General features: G+C 39.2%; 3 non-coding genes across 3 annotated transcripts; 2 read left to right on the forward strand and 1 right to left on the reverse strand.

Annotated features, from left to right (window-relative positions):
* Positions 1–7,303: 7,303 nt before the first annotated feature.
* Trnav-aac (transfer RNA valine (anticodon AAC)) lies at positions 7,304–7,376 on the reverse strand. Its single transcript has one exon. It is a non-coding gene; the product is annotated as a tRNA-Val (tRNA).
* A 313-nt stretch (positions 7,377–7,689) lies between these two features.
* Trnar-ucu (transfer RNA arginine (anticodon UCU)) lies at positions 7,690–7,763 on the forward strand. The gene has a single exon. It is a non-coding gene; the product is annotated as a tRNA-Arg (tRNA).
* Positions 7,764–20,846: 13,083 nt separating this feature from the next.
* Trnav-cac (transfer RNA valine (anticodon CAC)) lies at positions 20,847–20,919 on the forward strand. Its single transcript has one exon. It is a non-coding gene; the product is annotated as a tRNA-Val (tRNA).
* The last annotated feature ends 6,964 nt before the right edge of the window (positions 20,920–27,883 follow it).

Below are 27,883 nucleotides of genomic sequence, written 5' to 3' on the forward strand. Positions count from 1 at the left end.
TAGTGATTCGAAGAAAGTGACGTCATACGCGCCACCTTCAAAATTCCCGGCTATTTACAATGTGTAATTGCAACCAAATTTCGACTATTTTTGATTTAAAAACAGGCCTTAAACCAAATCATGTTTTCTTACAGAGAGTACATTAGTGTCAGTGTGGATAAAAAGGATGCCAGTTGCGCATATGACGCCACACATAAATTAAAAATCGCTGCTCATAGAAATGGCGGACGAGCTTTTAACAATTTACGGAAGTAGAATTCAGACGTGAAAAGTTTCTTTTTCGAACCAATTATTGTTTATTGGTGAACATTATAACCTATTTAAGCATATACAAAATCGGGGATTTTTTTGCGTCATTAATTTTTTCGTAAGACTAGCACTTTAAAAACAATTGGTAGAAATAATCATTTCTCGCCATGGTTAAATTAACAATTATTAATACATCGAACCAAAAATGGCTAACTCAAAAAAGATTTATTTAAATTCTTTTCTTAAAGGCAGTTATCCAAAGAAATTACAATTATTCAGTACCACTAAGAATTTTAACTGAAAACCATCACAGGACTATAATTTCAAAACTGACAATGTTCATTAGGCTATAGCAGCTTGCATTAATAATAAAATAGTAGCTAGCTATAAAAGTGGGTTAAAGTGGCATTTGAATTTCTGTTGAGGGCAATTCCAGACTACTAAGCCTTCAGCTTCCAGACAAGCATATTGATTGAACAGTTTCAACCATTTGATTTTGGTATGCTTCCACGAACCAAAAATAACCAATTGTCATTGGTAGTTCCAACCAATTTTAAATGGTAATAACCATTAATATTGGCCGTTTCAACCAGTCCATTTTTACAGTGCAATATACAAGAAAAACAGAGGATGGAGAATGATGGAAGTTGTTGGAAACCTGTGAAACCATTAGACCTTGCAGAGATAGCTGGAGTGGTACATGCTGAAAAACATGTTATAATAACAATGTATGAAATGTTAACTATATGATAAAGAATTAAAAAGACGCACTTCCTCAATTCTCCACAATACTCCAGATTCAAATTCTCTTGATGATACTATGTACTTATTGACTGATTTAGGTAGGGACGTACGGGAAAATATTTGGCTCCAGGTGATGCCGTACAAATGACCGAGATAAAAATATTTACCCGTAAGGCCCGACCTAACTCAGTCAATAGGCATTTTATCATATGACCATAAATAAAAAGGATATTTTAAAAGTTGCGAATTATATCAATACGGTCGCAGGTTTCGAGCAGGGCCGTACGGATTCGTACGGCCCTGCTCGCTCAAAGCAGTACGGCCCTGCTCACGTCCTTTTTCCGATGGTTTTTCTAAGAGTAGAGCGCGCGCCCGGGCAGATACGGGTTATATGATAGTACATCATATTTTGATGATTTAAGCAGCACTGATCCTGACAATTTACCTTGCGATGCTAACTGAACTTTCATTCAAAAGTAGCCCGCTGATATACAAATAACAATACTACATTAATTAAGGACGGTAAGGCTAGTAAACACGTTTTTAAGTAGCTGTATGCCAAGCAATACATTCGTACTATAAGTAAGAAAAAATAGAAGAAAATGAAAATGTTTTTGTTATCGAGATATTAACGATTAAACACAAGCGTCTTAACACGTTTTTGATGGGAAAAAAACAAAAAAACAAAAACGAAAACTGATCTTCACTGATGCGAAAGTAACCATCAGTAACCGTTAAATGTAGCTTTTTTACAAAACTTAAACTATGCATGTCGTACCTTCACAATACGAATACATCAAAATATTTGGAAAAATATTGAGAAATTTAGTCAACTTTATTTATTATTTATTTTCATTAAGCTCGACAAATTTTGAAGTCGAATTTAGGAGTACTTTCTTCATTGTGAGTGACTGGCGGAACCTTTGGTAGCCTCTCCCTTGCAGCCGTTCTTAGGGTCGTAGAACGGCTGCAAAAGAGGCTAGACCTTTGGAAAATTATGTCGGAAATAAAAGGCGCGCGAGAAACTGAATATTTTAGCCAGTTATGATTCATTTTCTTTGGCGCTTGTGTTATGGAGGAGACTTTCTTGACCTTGAGTACGAAACAGTCCATAAAATTGTTTTTTTCCCATATTTTAATTTACGTTTAACTTTCACTTGTGTCTACTGTCTACTGTGGGCTCCCTGTGGTTATACGCATGATAACTGACGTCATAATGATGTCACAGCTCAATTAAAGTTTTCTAATTTTTGCAAAAGTAAAATTTCCATACATTAAAAGATATTCAATTCTGCTCAATATTCTATTGTACGAAACAGACAAATTTTCAACGAAAGTTAGAGCTTCCTCTGAAAGTGTCAAAGACATAGTAAAAAAAAACACTGTTTCTATAAATAAACTAAAAACTATTTTTTTACAGGCATTGCCTGATCGACTAAGGTCTACCAGGCAGAGGAGCCTTCAAAGAAAAGAAGATGATTCGTCCTGGATTCTCATCATCCTGGGATTTGTACTTCAAATCATTTTATATGTACCCAGGCGTATCCTGTCAGGTGTCGGTGAGTCTATCAAATTTACACTGAAAATACAAAATACTTTCAAAAAACTTCAAATTAGGGTATAGCTAACTGCAGCTCAAACCCTGCAAGTCCAGTTGGCAGCTTAATCCTTAGTGAAGACCTAGAACGTCTCCAGAAACGCGCTCAGTACGCATAATATTTTTTGTTAATTTTTTATAGGTTAAGATAATTCAGCCTAGACCTTTGGCTGCAAGTTTCAAGTTTACTAAATAAGGCATCCACCTATATTTCACCTATCTATATCATCATGGCAGAAGCTAATAAATGCAGTGCTTAAAATCAAGCAATGTTTCTTTTTCCAGGAACGCTTTATGATGATGTGAAGTGTTTTTTGTCACTAATTGCGACTAACGACCAAGTTGTCACAGGAAATACCAGAGAGAACAATAGAAATGGAAATATATGGATCACTGGAAAAGACAATGAAACTGAATGCAAGGAACAAAGAGAAAAAGGAAAAGAGAAAAGAAATCCTGACAAAGAAAACGCTGCTCAATCACGTGACCAGCTGAGCGTGGCAGCGTCCAGGAAAACGGCATGCGAGAAAGCTCCTGAACAACATCCAGCAACTGCTTCCAAGAAACATGCTGCACCTAAACAAGATCGTGTCACGACCCAAGGAATCCTGATTGGTTGCTGTCTTGCTGACCAACCAATAGTAGAAAAGAGGAATGACGAAAAAGCAAAGAAGAAGCCAAGAAGAAGACGCAAGAACAAAGCAGCAAAATCAGCAGGGAAACAAACCACAGCTGTTGTAACTGAGATGGAGCAGACCAGTTCAGTTGCAGTGAAACAAGATGAAGTAGTATCGACAAAAACAGGTATTATGAATGGGAATACCATGAAAGTAATTAAATCAATCATCCCGGAATCTATTTTTAAAAGCGTCCTTAAATTTTATTTAACCCTGAAACAACGCTCTGGGACTGATCAAAGTCAGGGCACGGCTAACTCACAGATTGAACCTTGAAGCAACCTCTGGGCTGATCTAAGTAAGGACGTGGCTAACTCACAACTCGAATGCCTGACTCAACCTTTGGGCTGATCTAAGTCAGGTCATTCTCACTGATCGTATGATAGATTTTGTGAGGAAACCGAAAATCGAAGTATACCTGGAGGAGAGAATTCCTCCAATCAATTGTGGACAAACACAAAATACCCCAAGGCCCCAGGGTTGGGAGGTGAATGCTCTAAATAAAACAGGAGTAATAACGTAATCTATATTTTTCGACTTATTTTCAGAAAGTTGTCCACTGAAGAACACCACATGTACAGCAACAGCAGCTCCAACGCAAAGCAACACGCACCATGCTTCTACTAGAAGACGAACCCGTCGCAGTTACAACTTGGGATCCTACATAACGTACGAACAAAAGAAACAATTGTTTGCTAAAAAGAAACAACACAAATAGACTGACTGACAAGGTTTCATCCACGAAATGGTTCAACTGGCTTTCGTTTCCATCATATCGATTTCATTTGAATGATACGTCTTTTAGAGGTGGGTCATCTGTAGGGTGATCCAGGTCGATTCGCCCCAGACCTCCTCATAAACAGCAATCGAGCCCCCTAAGTGGCAACTGCGAACCCTCTATTTACAAAATATCCAATACAAAATATTTTTCTTGTTTTTACCTAAAAGTTTCAGTTTTGATTGCATAAATAGAGGATATTACATGGGCGCGCGGACATACGAAATTTACCTTCGAGTGTTGAAAAGATCGCTGCGCTCACTCGTGAGACATTTTCAACACGAGAAGATAAATTTCGTATCTCCAAGCGCCCATGTAATATTCTGTTTATTATATACTTATCCATAAAATCAACTTAACAAGCTTTTTATTATTATAAAACGTTTTTATTTATAAACTAATAGCTTAAATACCAAAATATCATGTATTTTCACATGTAAAAATATCAGTTTTTCGAAAAGGAGAAATATAGGTATTTTATGGATAATTATATGATAAAGACTCCTATCGGCTGTTCAAAGAACAATTAGCAAAAATCTTGGATCTGCACCTGCTCTTTTATTGACTAAACTTCCATTATTAAGTGATAAAGTGAAACGTATTGAATGATGTGTTGTTCGTAATGATTCTCTATAAAGCTTTTAAGTGTGACGTCATGGGGTAACGGACTACCAGTGTCCCAAACGAAAAGTGAGTTCTAAGATTTTTCTTACTTTTTCTCCGTAACAGGATTTGTTCTCCAAAATTCGAATTGTTTCAGGTGGAGGCTCCAGAACCTTTTCGCCTTATTTTAGCCCGGAAATACGTCACAACTTTACAACAGCCCTGCAAGTCAGATAGCATGCACAAATTAACTTAGAAGTCTGGGTGGGGGTAATTCGACGCTAAATAACTTCTGGACCCGATCGCGAATCAACGAAGTTACCTGATTTCTGAATTTTACTAAAGTTTATCAGAGAAGACTTCCTTTGGAATATGACATGCAATTTGAACTTTTCATGGCAACCGTTTTTCGAAGGAATCTTTACTTAAATGTCGTGCATGTTTTGATTGCTGTGTTAAGTTTAGCATGTATTTAGTAACAAAATGTGCTTAATACTAGATCTAGATCATTACCATTTTCCATCCATTTTTCACCCTTTTGCTAGCTTGTTCGGCACAGCAATAAGGGTGTATTTTTTACTAGAACTTTACGTTTTTGAGTGAGAAGCTTGACTGCGAGCGCTCTTACGGTTTCAGACTGAGTAAAAATGAGTCTATTGGAATTCCTGTGAGAAGCACATCTAAAAAACCAATTGAATTAGTTGTTGGTAGTTGGAACAATATGAGAAATACACCAAGACTTCACATGAATCATTTGAAAACCGCCCCGCCATGCTTTATGAATGTTGTACGTGTTCGCCCCTGGCCCGACCAGCATCACATTATTAATTCAAGAGGGCTGCCAAAAATTTAGTTATCGCTATTCCAGGAAAGCGACTGTTTTTGGTAATTAGTTTATTTCTGAATTCAATAGGACCATACCTTCAGAACCAGCTACGCCGGAGATTTCGGCCCCGACACCGCTATCCGAGGATTTACAGACTAATAAGGAAGCTCGGCCGAAGCCTAAGGGAAAGGTTAGTCGGCCCCTATACCGTAGTTGATTAACCACTTGCTATGACCAGCTGACCCAAAGTTCCACCTGTGTCGCTGAAGGCTATGAACCTTCAAAAAATCCTTCCCATGTGGGATACATAAATTATGGCCTAGCTGAATTAAACAATAATAATAATAATAATCAATGACCAATCAGTTTATAAACAGATGATGTTTGATTTCAAAGGAAACTCTTACCATACAATATGTCTCCCATCAATTCAGTCAGCTAGGCTGTTGCTTGCCTGTTAGCATTGAGTAAAACACAACTCGCGCACTAGCTCCAACCTGTGCTGACTCAACCCATAAAAACTGACCATGACGTAACGAATTACCTTATAATGTCACAGCTTATTATAGTTTTCAATTTTTGCGAAATGTAGATTTTTTTCACGCTGATTTCATAACTTATAGCGCTATCTTAAATGCGCGCGCTGATTGCATGGCTAGAGATGACGTATACAAGCGGGTATTTCACTGAAAAACCAGAGAGGAAGGTTGGGGGGGTGGGGGGGGGGGGCATCGCATAAAATTGATGCTAAGATAGTGGGGGGGGGGGGGGGCTGAAAGTAAAATAACTCGATTGCAAATCTTTTTTGCACGTAAGTCACATAAAGATTGAATTAATGTTTGATGCAGTTTTTAACGAGATCAGACGTCATAACGCGTCATTATGATGAAATATTTGTTTTCGTTTATAGAACACTTTTAGCCTTGCAGAGTGTTCAACACTTAAATGCTTCGTTTCACATAATCATTTACTAGATACCTCCATTTGTTGGGATTTTTGAAAAAATCTATCTAGCTAATTATGAGATATTTGAGATTCTTTAAATATAGTGCATAATTTACTTCAAAACTAAACAATGGATTTGATACGGCCGAGATTAAAATTTCAGAGCTATATATTAAAAAAAGTCATTGCTCATTTAGTCTTACTCTGTATCTAGTTTTAAAAGGAACATTTTGAAGGTAATCGACTCATGCGATTTTGTGAAAACGTATAATGCATAAGACGGGGTAAACATTTGATGCGCACTTTTCATCGCAGTTTTCCAGTCAATCTTACTAGATCTTCCATTATTCTAAAATCCGCTGATAATTTCTCTCAAAACTACGTCAGGATACAAATTAGAACTTAAACTAATATTACACAAAATTGCAAGACTATTGAACTCATTTGAAGCGATCTAAAGCGAACGAGAAATACAGAAAACATTGATTCGCACTATGCACGGTCTCATCTCGCTTGGCTGCTTTCCGACTTACTCCCGAAGTTTGGTAATAAACAGGCTTTTTTTATCCAAACGTGGGACGTTTGACATGATGTACTTTGTCAGTGTGAGTGAATAGAATCGGTGAATAGAATGCCTCAAATAAAAATTGTGTGACTTATCTCGAGCATATTTTATCTCCTTTAATGTTTATTACTATACTTCGTGAGTAAATCGGAAAGCAGCCATGCGAGATGAGACCGTGCATGGTACGAAAGAATTTGATGTTATGATCATTAGCAAACATTAAAATTTCCAGAGCATTATTATCGATATAATTAAGGCATCGATTAATTCCAATGGCTGTGTTGGTTATTTGATTCTCAAGCAAAATGCAAAAATCTGCTGTATCCGCTGGGGCTCGAACCCAGGACCTTGTGCGTGTTAGGCACACGTGATAACCACTACACTACGGAAACATCAGCTCTAAAATATTTAAAATATTAATTTGCTAAAAAGCATCATCGCTGATTGTTTTGTTTTATATTCGAAGTTAAGACGACGACGAATGAATATAAGAAAAAAAGGAATGAAAGTGTAATAAGAGTATGAATACTTAAGCTGAATCTTTCAGCAGAAATTATTTCAAGTTATAAATACATATTTTTTTGAAATGAAAAAAGCTTGTCTCAGAAGAGAACTTAAGCCTGACCAGCCCTGTCACCTCATGATAATTGCACACTGATATATTGCAACTGGCTCTACAGCCGTTTGCCTTGTTACTTTGATTTAGCGTCCGTGGCGCAATGGATTATCGCGTTGGACTTCTAATTCAAAGGTTGTGGGTTCGAGTCCCACCGGAGGTGATTTTTTTTACCCTTTTATCCTTACCTTTATAGGGCGTAATGTCTTCCCACATTAGATGACGTGTCAATCTCTTCAGATAAGATCCATTACATTCTAATTAACTTCGTTCAAACGAATGTAAATCATTTACCTTGATCTAAATTATTGTATTAACGAATCCAACCAAACTAAGTTGGTTACAGGCTACCATGGACAAAGTTAGCAAAAATCCATCAATAATGCTGAAAAAGCATATGAAAGTTAGTCTGATTGGAAACAGGCCAAGAGTTTGCGCCCCCCCCCCCAACCCCCCCCCCCCCCCCCCTTCCCCCACCATACAAACGTCTGTAAACTTTCTTGTCTTTTTACGGAGCTAGAGGGTTGCCATTTTCCAATTAACATATCACCCTCTAAATTGATTGCTCTGACAAGTTTGCTCTTACTGTCCATTGGTGTTGATCTATTTTTGCTACATAACTTGCTCATATCAAAAGTTGGAAAAACGGGAAATGATGCGATGGCAAACGAATGCACAGCTGCTTCAATGAGAAGCTCATCTAAAAAGCAATCGAATTTGTTGGTATTTGGAACAATATGCGAAATACCAAGACTTCACAGGAATCATTTGTAAACGCATCCCCGCCAAGCTTTATGAATGTTGTACGTGTTCACCTCGGGCCCTCAGCATCCCATAATTAAAAATGGCCGCCGTATCAAAGAGTAGAAAGGTCTGATTGAAAATTAACGACGTGAACTATGTGTGACAGAGTCAAAAGACACTATTTTGGACAGTAATTATTTAGTCATAAATCTATATTTTTAATTAGGAATGCCTCGTGTACACATAGGAATGTAATTCTTTAGTTAACTGTTTGCGTGGAAAATGCGTAAGCAAGAAATAATTTCCGTACGTAATTACATTACAGTGAGTCATGCCTAGGTTTGGCGCTTGTTTACGTAAGTTCGTGTTTGGGACATCCTGTTTGCGCCTAGGGCGTGCAACATTGCATAGGATGTGTAAGGTCTTAAGAATGCAGGTTTTTCCATAAAAATAGGCCCAAACTAAGCTTAAATCAGTGTAGTAAAAGTTCTTGAAGACGTTGCACATATCAAGACAAGGAATTCTCTACGATGTAAAGAGATATCCTGTAATCTCGTTCCCGTTTTTTTTCGAGTATTGTAAAGTTGTGTGAATTTTTCAATGAATTCTTTTGTCAAAACCACTTGCAATCTGATTCATAGCTGAGCGCCTTGCCGCCGGTTACATTTTTGGTGTCAGAAGTGGGACAGAGTCAAACGACACTATTTTGGACAGTAATTATTTAGTCATAAATCTATATTTTTAATTAGGAATGCCTCGTGTACACATAGGAATGTAATTCTTTAGTTAACTGTTTGCGTGGAAAATGCGTAAGCAAGAAATAATTTCCGTACGTAATTACATTACAGTGAGTCATGCCTAGGTTTGGCGCTTGTTTACGTAAGTTCGTGTTTGGGACATCCTGTTTGCGCCTAGGGCGTGCAACATTGCATAGGATGTGTAAGGTCTTAAGAATGCAGGTTTTTCCATAAAAATAGGCCCAAACTAAGCTTAAATCAGTGTAGTAAAAGTTCTTGAAGACGTTGCACATATCAAGACAAGGAATTCTCTACGATGTAAAGAGATATCCTGTAATCTCGTTCCCGTTTTTTTTTTTCGAGTATTGTAAAGTTGTGTGAATTTTTCAATGAATTCTTTTGTCAAAACCACTTGCAATCTGATTCATAGCTGAGCGCCTTGCCGCCGGTTACATTTTTGGTGTCAGAAGTGGGATTGCAAGAAAGTTGACATTAGTAGTTACTGATTATTTACCAACGGGAACGAGACTGAAATCATGGCAGAAGAAGCTGTGGCTGCACTCACAGAGCAATTGGCTGCACTCAAGGCACAGCTGGATGGCATGCAGGCTGAAGGAGGACCCCCTGCCCAACCTGTTCCTGCACCAGTGGTAAAAGTGACAGTGCCAAGGGAGAAGAAGCTGAGAAAGTATGCTGGTGGCAGAGACGACAAGGTGCTTGAAGACTGGATAGCGGATGCACAGAGGTCTGTGGCTGCCCAGAAGTTAACTTCTCAAGAGGCGGTGGATTTCCTGTACCATAGCTTAGAAGGAGCGGCTCGAGATGAAGTTCGACTAAGGCCTGCGGATGACTGGACAGACCCGGAGGGTTTCTTCAGGATTCTGAGAGACGTCTTCGGAGAGAAGCTCACCAAGACCCAGCTTCTCCAGAGGTTTTTCGCCAGAAAACAAGGTGACAGGGAGCCCATCCAGGACTTTGCCCATGCCCTGATGTCGATGGCGGAGCACATAACCAGAGTACACGTAGGAGCCCTGGAAAACAAGGACCAGAACCTCAGAGACACATTCGTTGAGAACTTGCGTGACAACCTGTTGCGCAGGGATCTCAAGCGCTATATCAGAGAACATCCCGAGAAGACCTTCAACGAGGTGAGGCAAGAGGCCTATTGTAGCTCGGAAGACACAGATAGAGGAGCACATCGCCATGCAGCGGCCAAGGAGGTGTTGGTGGAGAGCAACCAAGTAAATGCCATCCAAGAGCTTACAGCAGGACAGAAGGCCCTGGTGGAGAGGCTCATGCAGCAACAAAAATTGCTGGATGAGCAGCAGAAGCTGCTAACCCAACTTACCATGAAGTTAGCAAGCCCATCACCACCACGAAGTCCCCCACGTGGTCCGAGGAGATGTTACAACTGCCACGAGCTTGGACATCTTCGGCCGAACTGCCCAAAGCCCCTGAAAGACAAGGCACCAGCAGCACCACAGAAGGAGTCAAACTCCAGCTCCCCACGGCAGTGAGCCACGCCGTGGAGAGGAACTGTAGTGGCTCTAACTCTCTTTTTCAGAACGAAAAGGTTGTCGGGACAAGTCCCACAGTGGTGGCGAGGATTGGCGGAGTACCTGTGAAAAGCTTAGTGGATACGGGCTCCATGGTTACCCTCATCACCGAGTCGTTCTACAGGGAAAAGCTACAGCCAACCCTAGGAGACCTACACCCTGAAACAAGATTACTGCAGCTGCGAGGAGCTAACGGTTTGGACATCCCTTACATTGGATATATCGTCGCTACAGTAGAGATCGGAGGAGTTGTGGTCCCTGGGTGCGGCATCTTCATCACGAAGGACACAGCAGCCACTACAGTAATGCAGAGGAGGGTACCTGGCCTACTGGGAACCAACGTTCTTGGGCAGGTGCCCCAATACCAACAGATCCTGCAAGATGAAGAGAAGAAGAGTAAACGTAAAACTGGGTTCGTGAAAGTAGCCGGCTCAGACAAAGTCCGGGTCCCTGCTTTCACAGAATCTGATATCTTGGTCACAGGCCCATCATGGGGCACTGATGCTGTGATCGAACCCCTTGGTGTACCAGTAGAAGGAAACCTCACCGTGGCCAGTACTCTCGTGGATACTACCAAGACGTGTTACTATGTCAGAGTTGCCAACCAGACGGCAAAGGACATATGGCTAAAGCCGAGGACGCGGATTGGAATTGTGCGAGAGGGAGAGATGGTCAAGAGAGGAGAGCAGTTGGAGTTCCTACACGAGAATAACATGGTGACAGTGTGCTGTAACCTTAGTGCTGACCCTCAGATGCCACCCCAACGGGAAGCTGTGGGCAAAGTACGTTGGCAAAGGATACAGACACCCCCTCACGGGATTACCCTGGAACATTTCCCCGGGACGGAACTTCAGAGGGAGAAAGCTCTCCAGATGTTCGAAAGAAATGAAGAGGTGTTTGCTTCATGTAAGGAGGACCTTGGCTGTACAAAGACAACATATCATCGCATCTACACAGACGATGATGTGCCTGTCACAGAGCGTTACAGAAGGATTCCTCCAAACCAATACCAGGAGGTGCAACAGCATCTACAAGACTTGCTAGAAAAAGGAGTGATATGTTCAAGTGAGAGTAACTATGCCTCCCCAATAGTGCTTGTACGAAAGAAGTCTGGAGCCTTGAGGATGTGCGTCGACTACCGGAAGCTGAACCAGAAAACCAAGCGTGATCAGTACCCCCTACCAAGGATAGAGGAATCACTGGAGGCACTGCGTGGCGCAAAGTACTTTTCCACCATAGATCTGGCATCAGCCTACAATCAAGTTGAAGTCCATCCTGATGATCAGCACAAGACTGCGTTCACAACGCCCATGGGTTTGTTTCAGTACACTCGGATGCCGTTTGGACTACAGAATGCCCCAGCGACCTTCCAAAGGTTGATGCAAGGAGTCTTCCGAGAGGACATACTTCGCACCCTGATGGTCTACCTGGACGACATCATAGTCTTCTCATCCACCATTGAAGAACATCTTGAGCGGTTGGAAACGGTATTCAGTAAGCTGAAGCATCATGGATTAAAGGTTGAACCAACCAAGTGTCAACTCTTCAGAGATCGGGTGTCCTACCTGGGGCACGTGGTCTCTGCTGACGGTGTCGAGGCAGACCCCGAAAAGACAAAGGCAGTTAACGAGTGGCCAGTCCCCCAGACAGTGCGCGATCTGCGATCATTCCTTGGTTTCGCATCATACTACAGAAGATTTGTCCCCAAGTTCGCTCAAGTGGCAGGTCCGCTGCACAAGTTAGTTGCTGAGCTCGGGAGCGGAGGAAGTAACAAGACCACCCGGAAGCAGATTGGCGTACTGTGGACAGAAGAGTGCCAAAAGAGCTTCAACAAGTTAAAGAATCTACTAACCTCAGCACCAGTGCTGGCCTACCCGGACTACACCAAGCCCTTCATCCTAGAGACGGATGCGTCCAACGAAGGATTGGGAGCCGTGCTGTCCCAAGAACAGGACGGAAGAGTCAAAGTGATCGCTTATGCCAGCCGAGGCCTGAGAGGTGGAGAGCGAAACATGGAGAACTACTCATCGAGGAAGCTGGAACTACTAGCCTTGAAGTGGGCTGTATGTGAGAAGTTCAGGGAGTACCTGCTGGGATCGAAGTTTGTCGTCTACACAGACAACAACCCGCTGACATACCTACAGTCAAAGAGTAAGCTGAAAGCTGTGGAGCAGAGGTGGGCTGCAGAGTTAGCAAACTTCAACTTCACCATCAAGTATCGCCCTGGACGTCACAATCAGAATGCAGATGCTCTAAGTCGCATCAACCGAGATGAAGAACCAACCACAGTTGAAGTAAGAAGCACCCTAGCCTACTCTACCAATACTACAGACCTACCAGAAGAAGTACGTCAACACTTGATGGTATCAGCAGCGTTCATAAGCAACACAGAGACAAGTGCACTGGAGGAGCAAGCAACCTCATTCCCAACCATACCTCTCACAGAGATCCAACGACTACAGCAGGAGGACCCATGTATCAGTCGTCTCCTCCACTACCGAAACCTTGGACGTCGGCCAAGTAAAAGGCAAAGCCAACAAGAGACAAGGGATACAAGGAAGTTGCTTAGTCACTGGAACAGGATCGAGGAAAGCCATGGAGTTCTCTACCGCCGTACAGGAGTCGGACAGGGAAGTGAGCTTCGGTTACTGCTACCCCCCACATCAATGAAATCACAAGTACTGAAGGGTGCGCACGATCAATGTGGACATCAAGGACAAGACAGGACAGAACAGCTCTTGAGGAAAAGATGTTGGTGGCCCGGTATGCAAGGAGATGTGAAGCAATGCATCTCAAATTGTGAAAGATGTGTCATTGCCAAAGGATCCTACCTTCCAGTCAAGACGCCGATGGGCAGCCTACTAGCTACTAGGCCATTGGAAGTGCTAGCGATGGATTTTACCTTGCTTGAGCCTGCAACAGATGGAAGAGAAAATGTCCTTGTGTTAACAGATGTGTTCACAAAGTTTACAATTGCTATACCTACCCGTGATCAGAAAGCGACAACCGTAGTCAAGACCCTGATTAAAGAATGGTTCCTTGTGTATGGAATCCCCCAAAGACTACACTCTGACCAAGGCAAGTCATTTGAGGCAGAACTAGTCAAGGAGTTGTGTGCAGTGTATGGAATTAAGAAGTCAAGGACAACCCCCTATCATCCTCAAGGAAATGGGCAGTGCGAAAGATTCAACCGTACACTACATGAGCTTCTAAGAACTCTACCAGCAGAAAAGAAAAGAAGGTGGCCTGAACACCTGAAAGAGTTATGTTACGCCTATAATGCTACGCCACATGCAACGACTGGATACTCACCCTTTTACCTGATGTTTGGTCGAGATGCCAAGCTACCTTTGGACATTCTACTTCCTGATGATGACAGACAAGTGACAGTAGACAACCAGCAATGGATTACCAAGCACCAGACTCGTCTACGAGAAGCTTATACCACTGTGACACAAAACTTGAAGGAAGCTGCTACCGTCAGAAAGAAGATCCATGACCAGAAGGGCAGAGCACTGGCTGAACCACTACAAGTTGGAGAGCGAGTACTCCTTCGCAACCGTAAAGTCAGAGGAAGAAACAAGATTCAAGATAAATGGGACAACCAAGTGTACAAAATCGTCGAACGAAGAGACAACAATACATATGTCGTTGAAAGAGCTGATGGACATGGAGGAGATAAAGTTGTTAGTCAAGGAGAAATGCAAGTGTGTCCAAGACCAATGCTGGAGATACGAGGACGACACAGGCAAGCTGACAGGTCTAGACAAACATGTACTGCATCGCCAGAATCATCAGATGAAGAAGATGACATTGGAGGAATGACAATCGCCTTTCAACCAATGACAGAACCAGCTGAACCTGATGATGATGATGATAGTGATGATGCGTCTGAGGAAGAACTGGCTGCACCTGTACTCCGACGTTCCACAAGGACAACGGCAGGCCAACACAGCAACCTCTATAATCTTCCAAGATCCGCACTTCAGTACTGACGAGTCCACCTGCGTATCATTGTTCCTGAATTTGCTCGAGGACGAAGCAAACAAAAAGGAGGGGCAAGTGTGACAGAGTCAAAAGACACTATTTTGGACAGTAATTATTTAGTCATAAATCTATATTTTTAATTAGGAATGCCTCGTGTACACATAGGAATGTAATTCTTTAGTTAACTGTTTGCGTGGAAAATGCGTAAGCAAGAAATAATTTCCGTACGTAATTACATTACAGTGAGTCATGCCTAGGTTTGGCGCTTGTTTACGTAAGTTCGTGTTTGGGACATCCTGTTTGCGCCTAGGGCGTGCAACATTGCATAGGATGTGTAAGGTCTTAAGAATGCAGGTTTTTCCATAAAAATAGGCCCAAACTAAGCTTAAATCAGTGTAGTAAAAGTTCTTGAAGACGTTGCACATATCAAGACAAGGAATTCTCTACGATGTAAAGAGATATCCTGTAATCTCGTTCCCGTTTTTTTTTTCGAGTATTGTAAAGTTGTGTGAATTTTTCAATGAATTCTTTTGTCAAAACCACTTGCAATCTGATTCATAGCTGAGCGCCTTGCCGCCGGTTACATATGAAATATAGGCAGGGTGATGAGGTACCTGGCTTTTAATCATTTATCAATATTTCAGGAAAGCTTCCTGTGGGATATCAAACCATTGTAATCATTTTATAAGGAAAACCAATCATTTCTTCGGACTTTGGAGAATATACTAAACTTCCATAGTGGCCCCTCGGCATCCCATAATGTTTTATGTAAAAAAATAGAATAGCTGTCATTAAAGATGACCTCGCAATGAGATATTCTTTTGTTTTAAGAATCATACAAGTAAGGCTATAGGGTCGATATAATGCTCGTTGTCTCATTTGCATCTCATTGGCATACATCCATAATATCTGCTATTCAAGATGGCCTCCATTACAGTAAATAGGTTCTAAATAACTCTTATTAACCGAGTACGAGGTCCGTACCGTAAGTTATGGACCGAGTTTTTTCCACTGCCTTATGTCACAAGCGCGTAGCGCGCGGGCCATAAAAAAGTGTGAAAAAACGAGGATCCATAACTTTCGGTACGGACCAAGCAAACGAGGATAATTATCTATTTATTATATGGCAAGGATTTGAAATTAAAAAGAGGCGAAAAGCAACAATCAAAGGTAACCCATGGTATGCTCGTGAAGCTTTTTGAGTACCAATGAACTAAGATGATAACAAATGACACTTGGGTGACTCATTTCATTGAGGGTATTGTGACCCGAGTACGTCGATAGTCGGAGTTATGTTTTGTGCAAACAAACTGTTGTCTTTATCAATTAAATTATTGGCTTCTGATTGGCTACAATCCTTTCTTTTCCGATTTTTGGTTACGAAATTTTTCTACGGTTGAAATTATTTGGACCGAGTCTAATCGATCCAATATATAACAAACCAGGCTGTTTTCGGATTCTTCTTCCAACTTGACGATAATTACGGCAATCTCATATCTCAAGGTCCAATAAAAAGAGCATAAAGTAAATTAATTATACTCAAAATATGCTTTTGATTATAAAGTGATCGAAAATCCAAAATGGCTTCCTCTGCAAACAAGGTGCGTGGATTCTTCCAGTGACGTCACTTGGCGAATACAATAGATTCCATGGTTACGGTAATTACCCAAAACGATTGGTTGAGAAGCGTTATCCGAAAATTGCGAAATCTAGCCACCTCGATAGCTCTTCACGAGCTAAAAAGTAAAATTGACAGCACATGTCAAACGAGAACTGCATTGGAAGGGCTTCCTGAACGTGCCACAAGTCATGTAGTGTTTGAGTCGCACAAAAAGAGAAGTTTTAGTTTACTTTGAAAGAATTTGACAATCTTTTATTTTTATTTAGCACCATAAATATCACATAAGATAAGTTAGGACAAAGAGATAAATTGCCATATATTTAGGTGCAAGCTAACTGGAATTAACCTATATGGGCTATACTAGGCCAGTTAGCTTTACTATCTTAGATAATAACAAGTATTTAGGTCATTTACATCTAAATTAAATAGGAAGAGACAAAACACAAGAAAAAAAAATATATATATATATATAATGTAAGTATGCAAAAAATAAAACAATAAATATACTTAAGTTAAATAATTGTATAATGTAATAGTGCAATGAAAAAATGTAATCGAAAGTAAACAATACAAGAAAAATATATGGGATATAAGATTAACGAACATTATTGTGTCATAAATTTAAGTTATAGAAAAATATAGGATGAAGAATATTGGAGGAATAACGTTAAGTACTATAAGATTTGATAATTGAGTCTTTTAATAACTCTTTGAATTTTGAAATGCTGGAGGCTTTTTTAATTTCCTCGTCCAATGAGTTCCAAGCTTTAACACCAGCAAATCTAATATTAAATTTTCCGTAATTTGTTATAATTTTGGGAAGAGAAAGTGACACTTTGGAGGCAAGTCTGGTATTATAATTATGTCTTTTGCTAACAGATTCAAAGAAATTATTGAATAACCTAGGTTGGTTACCTGCTTTGAAATTATAAACAAATATTGCATTGTGATAAAAGACAAGATCATGGAACTTAATTATGTTATGCTTAATGAAAAGAGGATTGGAGTGGTCCCTGTAGTCAGAGAATGTTAGTATACGCAGAGCTTTTTTTTGTAAGATGAAGATGGGGTTGATAGTGGAGTGATAGGTGTTGCCCCATACTAAAAGTCCATAGGTCAGAAAAGGGTAGATCAAGGTGTAATAAAGATTAATAAAGATACTAAGATTAGTTCAAGTTATCGTACTGGTATGTAAACAATAAGTCTACTTATCTTTACTACTTTAGCTGGACCTTAGCTGCTCAGTGAATTTCTTTAAATCTTTCTCGTTGGAGATGTGTACAGACGGATTCAATTCGTCCTTCCTTGCAAGAATCTTGCCATAAATTGTCCAAAGAAACTTGAATTTCAAATCTTTTTTCGCTTGTAGACATTTGTTAAATAATTTCCTGTTTCGCTGTGTCAAACTCTCTGAAATAAAAAGCTTCTGTGGATTTTCCCTTACGTAGCCAATGTCTCTGAAGACTTGTTACGGAGATTCTTTTTGGCAGCATACAGATTATTGCGTACATCTCGTCTAGCAAACTTGACAATTATTGCTGGAGGTTGCTTGAAATTGGGATCCGGAGCCGCGAGTCTATGGCTTATGGAGAGATCAGTGTCCTTGATTTCAACTCCTATCAATTTGCCAACGTCTTTAACAATCTTGTTGGTATCTTCGACACGATGCATTGGTACTCCTCGTATCTCAAGGCATTCCCTTCTAGAATACTGCTCATGATCATTTAGAATGTCCTTCATCATGCAGATTTCGTTTGTAGATCGAGTAATTTCAGCTTTCTGGGATAACATTTCCTTTTCCAGATCATCTTTGTCGGACTCGCCCCGATTGACTTTCGTTAACAGATCTTCATAACTGTCACTTAAGAATTTCATGGATTGCTCAATTAAATCGACTTTCTCAAAAAGTGGTTTTAACTTCTTGTCGATCAGATTAATGATTAATTTTTCCTCCATCACGAACACAATGAATAAAGTAACGATTGAGTATGAAAAAGAAGTATACGATGAAACAGATATAGCAAATTTAAACAAGTTTAGGTTTCAATTTGAAGAGCGGGGAAAAAACCGCCATCATGATGCGCTGACCGCTGACCATTTAGCTATAGTTTAAAGTTTTCTGAAATACTAGTTAACAAAAGTGAGGCTTTCTTTTGCAAAACGTGTAAATGCAAAGCAAAAAAGGCATCAAAAGAAGACCTCAAGAACTCAACATGAGATTGAGAAGAAAACTGTCGTACTTCAAGCTTCAAGATATTCACAACCAAGATGAAAAATACTACAGCCTTCCGTTTGTTTTCCTGCCTTTTATTGGTAAAAAACTCAAAAACTCCCTCCAGAAATGAATGAGAAGCTTTGGAAAATTACGGCTCGCTGAACATGGATAGTTTTCGTCAATTTTCAACGTTTTGACTGTTTAAAGCAGGCCGCCATATGCACAATGGCTGAAGTCATGAAGAATTCACACTTTTGACTCAATTAAAAAAGATACTGCCAACTCTCCTGTCTCTGTCTCCTGAAATATGGAAATACTTCAAGAGCGGATGAGCCTAGAAAACTGCTAAAACGTTAACGAAAGAAACTACTGGCTTCTTCAGCTTCAGAAAAGTTCAAACTTGACGTTGTAGGCTTACTGAAATAACAATTTTACGTTAATTCTACTTGTAAACCTATCTTTATTTCATTTACTGAATTAGCCGCTATTCACCACCCTTTAGTTCGTAGTTTAACATAGTTTTAGTTTTAGTTTTAGCATAGTTAGTTTTTCTATTTTTTTTAGTCGTACAAAATCGCTCAACTACTGCCGTGTAGAGCCTTGATCGAAAGAGTCATCCCTTGTGTGAAAGAGTTGTCGCTGGTTTGATAAGTTTTACATTAAATGCCAGTGACTTTCATTTATCTTTACTTATTTATTGAAGGTTACGTTTCCCGACGATTTTCATCCAGAAATATATTTTTTAAATGGAGATTTGAATTCATTTCATTTTTGGGTCCGTACCGTAAGTTATGGACCGCAAATTGACCAATCATATCGCGTGAAATTACCTCGCCATATAATAATTGGGACTATTTAAAAGTATGTAGGGAGGAGGGGAGGGGGGGCATATACACGGACATAAGCTTCCTTTTGTTTAAGAAGTTGATTTGCTAGGGCGAATGTTTTCTGTAACTAGTTTGTGTTTGTTTCTTGATTTTAATAGGACCATACCTCCAGAACCAGTGCTGAAGCGCAGTATGGCAGCGCAAAGCATTTACGGCTATGCCGGAGATTTCGGCCCCGACACCGCTATCCGAGGATATACAGACTGATCAGGAAGCTCGGCCGAAGCCTAAGGGAGAGGTTAGTCGGCCCCTAGACCGTAGTTGATTAACCCCATGCTATGACCAGCTGACCCAAAGTACCAATTATGTCGCTGGAGGCTATTAACCCTAAAAGAACTCCTTTCCATGTGGGATGCATGAACTATGACTTGAATTAAAAAAGAATAAATAATTAAATAACTAAATAAAATTTTAATAAAATAAAGAATCCTGATAAATGAAACAGACAGCTAACTTTTGGTTTCAAAGAAAACTCTTACGATATAATGTATCTCGCAGCTAGGCTGTTGCTACGCTGTTAGCATTGAGTAAACACAACTCGCGCACTAATCCCATGGAAACTGACGTCATGACATACCTTATGATGTTACAGCTTATTATCGTTTTCAATTTTTGAAAAACGTAGGTTTTTCAGTCATTACATTATTAAGCTAAATAGTTTATGGAATCCCATAGCTGATCATAAATACCATGTGCGCTGATTGGCTAGAGATTATGTATACAAGAAGAGGAATGGCATGAAAAATCAGGGATCCCACGTTAAATTTTGCTTTAAAGTTAACTTTTGTTCATTCTTCAACCCATCAAACAGCAAATAAACTTGACAACTACCTAATGAAGAAATAAAGAAAGACTACTTGCGTGATAAAATAAAAGATATGTTCCAGAAAAATTTAACAATAAATCTAAGAACAAAAGAAATAAGTCAGATATATCGTTATATTATTGATGACGTCACTATATCGTCATTTTTTCCATTTTGGACGCGCCCTATTTCTGTTATGCAATATATATATTTTTGTAAACGTTGTCGTCGCCAAAGGTGATCGTTGAATACAAAGAACATTGAATCAGGTATCAATACTAAGGTCTATGTTGGCTGTTGACGAGAAGAAGCAGAAACACAAGTCATTCCAGTTATTCTTGGATCTTGGGATGACCTATCTCCTATCGCTTTTCGCCTATCGCCTATAGACCAGTTTCGTATTCCAAATTACCACTGTGTTTCTTGACTACAGACTCATTTGCACAGGGTTAGCCTCGTATCAGTGTTTAAATATTCACAAATACCAACAGAAAAGTAAAGAATGCACAACTTCAACAATACAAACATTTTGAAAATCGATGGACCTTGACTGGAACACGTGAATATTCTGCACAAACTCGAGGCTAACCCTGCGCAAATGAGTCTGTAATCAAGAAACACAGCGGTAATTTGGAATTCGAATGGGCTCTATTGCCTATCACCTTTGGCAATGACAAATTTTATGATGTAAGATGTTTCCGTAGTGTAGTGGTTATCACTTGCGCTTCACACGCGCAAGGTCCTGGGTTCGAACCCCAGCGAAAATTATTTTTCCAACAGATAATGCATTTTTAATGTCTTCAATAACTAAACATGCACATACAGTTTTCATTGATCTAGATTGCTATGTTCTTGATAATCATTGATAACATTACAGCTTTCTTGGATACCCTTCTTCACTATTACTTATTGTTTTCCGTATTATTGAATATATTTAGGCACTGCCTAATAGCGGAGCTCCCGATACGCAAGTCACAGGGAGCCCAATTTGAATGAATGTGGAAGATAAAATTAAGATCGAAAAAAAATCGTCAATCTTTTAATTCAATATTAAGACAATGTCTCCCATAATAAAAAAACATGCACTGAAAACGAATCAAAATGCACTACATCGTTTTCTTTGCGCGAGAATACTCTCCCACTTATATGAATGTTGTACACAACTCACCACCAGCCCCCCCAGGTGCTAGTTTTTTTCTTGGAAGATTCTTCGACAAAGTTTTCCATGGCCGACATTTTTTAAGCTTTGAATTCCTGGTTAATTTTACTTATAAAACGAAAGATAACTACAAAATATCCAATACAATATCAGGTTTAGTGAAATTGACCAAGGTTCTCTTTTACTGAAATCGAAATTTTGGAGATTTCCGAACTTATGGACAAATCAAGACTATGAACAACGGACTTGAAAACTGTTTTAAAAAATGGTGAGCAAAATACATAAGCTTACTTTTACTTCTTTTACAATGATGTTTGGTTAATTATCCACATCAAAAGTTTTATGTTTTTACAAGAACCGTATTCTCATTCACAAAAGTCTTAACTATTTTTCGAGAAGCTTGAAAACATAAGCTTACTAGATTTTGAAAATTCAATTTTAATTACCTGTTTTCATCTTGTTAAAAAACAAAAGTTTTTGAAAAACTAATGAGTTTACATTCATTTATACTTGACAAGAACAACTGAGGCAAAATAGAAAATAACGCAAAATGCAATGCAAATACAAAATATAATTTTCTTTGTCAGTATACTGGCATTTGGAAATGTTTTTTAATATTTTCTTAGCTTTTAAAAGTGAAAGACAAGGTACCGCTCTTTATACTTTTATTATATAAACTATAGTTGTTTACAAAGATTTCTACAACTGAGAAATTTCGTATTTCAACACATGTAAAAATACGATAATTTTAACATGTAAAATTATAACCAATCAGTTTTCAGTATTCTGTGACGTCATTGCTCTCACAGGCGCGGGAAAATCACAACGGTCGGCAGCTTTGTCTCGTATGTGGTTGCGACGATTGCTCACTGGATCGATAATTTTGTTAAGATTATCGAAAACTAAGTTCAAAAACATGGCTGAAAGGTTTGTCACATTTGATTTACAAAACGTCATAGATTTTATCGAGGAGGAGGAAAATGCAAACACCAACAAATAGACAAAGAACGACCTGTCGCTCATTCTGTTCTTTCTCACAACTGAGGAGACTCGACCAAGAGATTTCCCCTCAAGAACTCGACTCGTATTTGTCCAGATTTTTGCTATCAGTCAGAAAGAAAAAGAGTGTAGGTAGAAGTCGAGGGTCGAGGGTAAAAAGTCGAGGGTCGAGGGTAAAAAGTTGAGGGTCGAGGGTAAAAAGTCGAGGGTCCAATAAAAACATCAAAACAAACATAGTTTTTTGTCTCAACCCAAAAAGACTCGTCCAATAGCTATCAAATCTATCAAATGCACTAAATATTTTATTCATACTACATCATTATACTTTATTCCTTTTAGACTACTTTGTTTCTATAGCTAGTGATTCTATCCCCCATAACCGAAACTAAAGCAGCTACATTATCAAATAGAGCAACTAGCTTGAAATCATATAAAACAACCTTTATTATAACAAACAGTACTCAAAAAAGATATATACTATATAAGTTCAGAAGTCCTCATGCATAAACAGTCTGCAAGCATTTCATGGATCGTTTTTACATTATATAATTAATAACACTGAACTCACTGAAGTTTATGAATTTTACTATATTACTAGTGTATAATCTCTGTGCTTAAGCCTAATAGCTATCAAATCTGTCAAATTTTCCCGGGGAAGGGGGGGGGGGGGGGGTACTCCCTTATATTTTGCCTATACGCGTACTCTGGGGTAGGGTATCATGTTTACAAACGGACACACATACGGACACACACGGACCCGACACACAGGACACACACGGACACACACGGACACAACGGACACACACGGACACACACGGACACACACGGACACACACTGACACACACGTACACACACGGACACACACGGACACACACGGACACACCGTGAAAACACGGACACACACGGACACACACGGACACACTACCGACACACACGGACATCACACGGACACACACGGACACACACTTACACCACCACTTACACACCCTTGATCACACACTTACCCACACCGTACACACAACTTACACACACGTACACACACTGACACACACTCGACACACACTTAATCACACTTACCACACAGCGACACACACTACACACAACTTACACAACACTGACACACCACTTACACCACTTACACACACTTACACACACTTACACACACTTACACACACTTACACACACTTACACACACTTACACACACTTACACACACTTTCACACACTTTCACACTCTTACACACACTTACTATCACTTACAAACACCTACATACACTTACACACACTTTCACGCGCTTACACACATTTGCACACACTTACACACACTTACACACACTTACACACACTTACACACACACTTACACACACTTACACACACTTACACACACTTACACACACTTACACACACTTACACACACTTACACACACTTACGCACACTTACACACACTTACACACACTTACACACACTTACACGCACTTACGAACACTTACACCCATTTACACTAACTTACACACGCTTACATACACTTACACGCATATACATACACACATAAACACACTTACAAACTCTTAAACACATTTACAAACACAGACATTTACAAACACAGACATTTACAAACACAGACATTTACAAACACAGACACTTACACACACTTACACACAATTACACACAAATTTATACACATTTACACACACTTACACAAACTTACACACACTTAGGCATACATACAAACACACTTAAACCCTTTTACACACATTTACTAGCACTAACAAACACTTACACACATTTACACAAACATAGACACACATACACACACACTTACACACATTTAAAGGTGCTTATACACACTTACACACACTTACACACACTTACACACACTTACACACACTTACACATTACACTTACACACACTTACACACACATTTATAAACACTTACATACAATTACACACACATACACGCACATTTATAAACAATAATACACATTTATACACACTTACACACACTTACACACACATTTATAAACAATTACATACACTTACGAACCCTTACACATACTTACACGCACTAACCCACACACTTACACACACTTACACACACATACACACACACTTACGCCCATTTACACATATTTTCTAACACATAAACTCACTTACACACATTTTTACAAAATTACAAACACATACAAAGACAGTTACACGCATTTACATGTACTTACACACACATACAAACACTTACAAACAATTACACACAAAATTATTCACACTTACACACATTTACACACATTTACACACACTTATACACACATACACACACAATTAAACACACTTACACACACGTACACACACATTTAAGCACATTAACACACATTTACTAACACTTCGATACACTAACAAACATTTACACAAACATAGACACACATACACTTCCACTTACAGAAATTTACAGGTGCTTACAAACGCTTACACCCACACACATTTACACACAAACTTACACACACTTACACACACTTAAAAACAATTACACACAATTACACACATTTACACACATTTGCACACACTTATACACACTTACACACACTTACAAACACTAACACACATTTACACACACTTACACACACTTACACACATTTACATAAACTTACACACAAACATACACACAAACTTACACACATTTACACGTACTTACACACACTCACACACACATACAAACAGTTATACACACTTACAAACTCTTACACACACGTACACACGTACACACATACACACTCTTACGCCCACTTACACACAGTTACACACACATAAACACGCACTTACACGCATTTACACACAGTTACTAACATTTACACACACTTACACACATTTACATAAAATTACACACTTTTAAACACACTTGCACACACATACACACACACCTAAACACACACTTATCCACACTTACGAACACTTAACCACAATTACACACACAGACACACCCACTTACAAACACTTACTCACATTTTCAAACACTTGCACACAATTACACACACTTACACACACTTACACACACTTAAACACCCTTACACAAACATACATTCACATTTACAAACATTTACACACACTCACACAAACTTAGACACACACACATACACGTACGAAGACTTACACACACTTACACACACATACACACACAGTTAATCACACTTACACCCACAGTTAAACACACTTACACAAACTTAGGAACACTTAGACGCAATTACACTATTTTACACACGCTTAAATGAATACACTTACACGCACATACACCAACACTTATACATACTTACATGCATTTACACTTACACATACTTACACACACTTACACACACACTTGCACAAACATACACACACTTACACACACTTACACACACTTACAAGTACTTATACACAAATACACACTTTTACACATATTTACCCACACTTAGACACTTAGACACTTTTACACACACATACACACACACTTACACACATTTACACACATTTACACGTACTTACACACATTTAGGAACACTTACACATACATACACACACACTTACACACATTTACATACACTTAAACCCACTTACACACTTATACACACACACTTACACACGCTTACACACACTTACACACTTTTACACACACTTACAAACACATGCACACACACTTACAACCACTTACACACACATACACATACATTTACACGTACTTACACACAATTACATTCACTTACACAGGCTTACACACACTTAAACACACTTACACACACTTACACACAAATACACACACATACACACACTTAAAAACACTTAAACATACATTTATACCCCTTACACACATTTACACACTTACACACACTTGCACATACTTACACATACTTACACACACTTACACACACTTACACACACTTACACACACATACACACACACTTACACACATTTACACACATTTACAAACACGTACACACAGACTTACACACAATTACACATATGTACTAACACTTAGACACACTTACACACTTACGGACAATTACAACACTTACACTCACTTACACACTTTTAACCACTCTTATACACTATTACACACACTTACAAACACATGCACACCCACTTACGCCCACTTACACACACATACACATACATTTACACGTACTTACACACAATTACATTCACTTACACACGCTTACACACACTTACACACTCTTACACACAATTACAAACACATGCACACACACTTACACCCACTTACACACACATACACATACATTTACACGTACTTACACACAATTACATTCACTTACACACGCTTACACACACTAACACACACTTACACACACTTACACACACTTACACACACTTACACACACTTACACACACTTACACACACTTACACACACTTACACACACTTACACACACTTACACACACTTACACACACTTACACACACTTACACACACTTACACACACTTACACACACTTACACACACTTACACACACTTACACACACTTTCACACACTTTCACACTCTTACACACACTTACACACACTTTCACACACTTACACACACTTACACAAACTTTCACGCGCTTACACACACTTACACTAACTTAAACAAACTTACGAATACTTACTTGCGCTTACACTAACTTACACATGCTTTCTCACGCTTACACACAAGTAACACACACTTACACTTACACACACTTACACAATTACGGATACTTACACACACTTACACACATCTACACACACTTACACACATCTACACACACTTATATACACACTTACACACATTTACACCCATTTACACACATTTACACGAACTTACACACACTTACACATATTTAGCAACTTGTACACAATTACACATACTTACACACACTTACACACATATACACACAGACTTACACACATTTACACATTTTTACTAACACTTACACACACTAAGTAGTCAATTTTAGGAGGGGAGGGGAGTTCCATTTTTGTCTATCGACAAACATAAATTCAAGCACAACAAAAAAAGTATATTTCCTTCCATCTGCGGGAGGAGGAGGGGTTGCACACCCCTTGCACCCCTCTCCTGAGTAGACTCTGTAAAATCAGTGAAAACTGGATACGAAAGTCCACTATTTTACGGCCTATTATGTCGCACAACTACTTGCGCCCAAGACTCCATTTTTGTGACTCGACAGACAGAATTATGAATATCTATTTACCAAGATCAGATCTGAAGTCGAATAGTTCTTAAAACTAGTTACGGTTAGCCGACCAATTATTCTGTACAATTTATCATTCAAGAAAATAATAATGTGCTTATGTTGTTGTTGTTGTTGTTGTTGTTGTTGTTGTCGTTGTTGTTGTTGTTTTAAGCGAGCAGGAGGACAATATTGTGAAAAACCACTGTTAGAAAATCGGCCCGTACGGCGGTAAACATAACTCAAAAATGATATTTCAAATATACCGTTAAAAGCCTAAATGTTTGAGCCACTACTTGTGCTAATTTCAGAAATATCTGGGTGTTAATTTACTCCCAATTAAATTTAGTCACCTTAGCCTGAAACAAAGTCAATATATA

The sequence above is a fragment of the Actinia tenebrosa genome, unplaced genomic scaffold (assembly GCF_029948245.1).
Source record: "Actinia tenebrosa isolate PJP-AT-01 unplaced genomic scaffold, QUT_ActTen_1.0 PGA_scaffold7__59_contigs__length_16204524, whole genome shotgun sequence".
Taxonomy (NCBI): Eukaryota; Metazoa; Cnidaria; class Anthozoa; order Actiniaria; family Actiniidae; genus Actinia; species Actinia tenebrosa.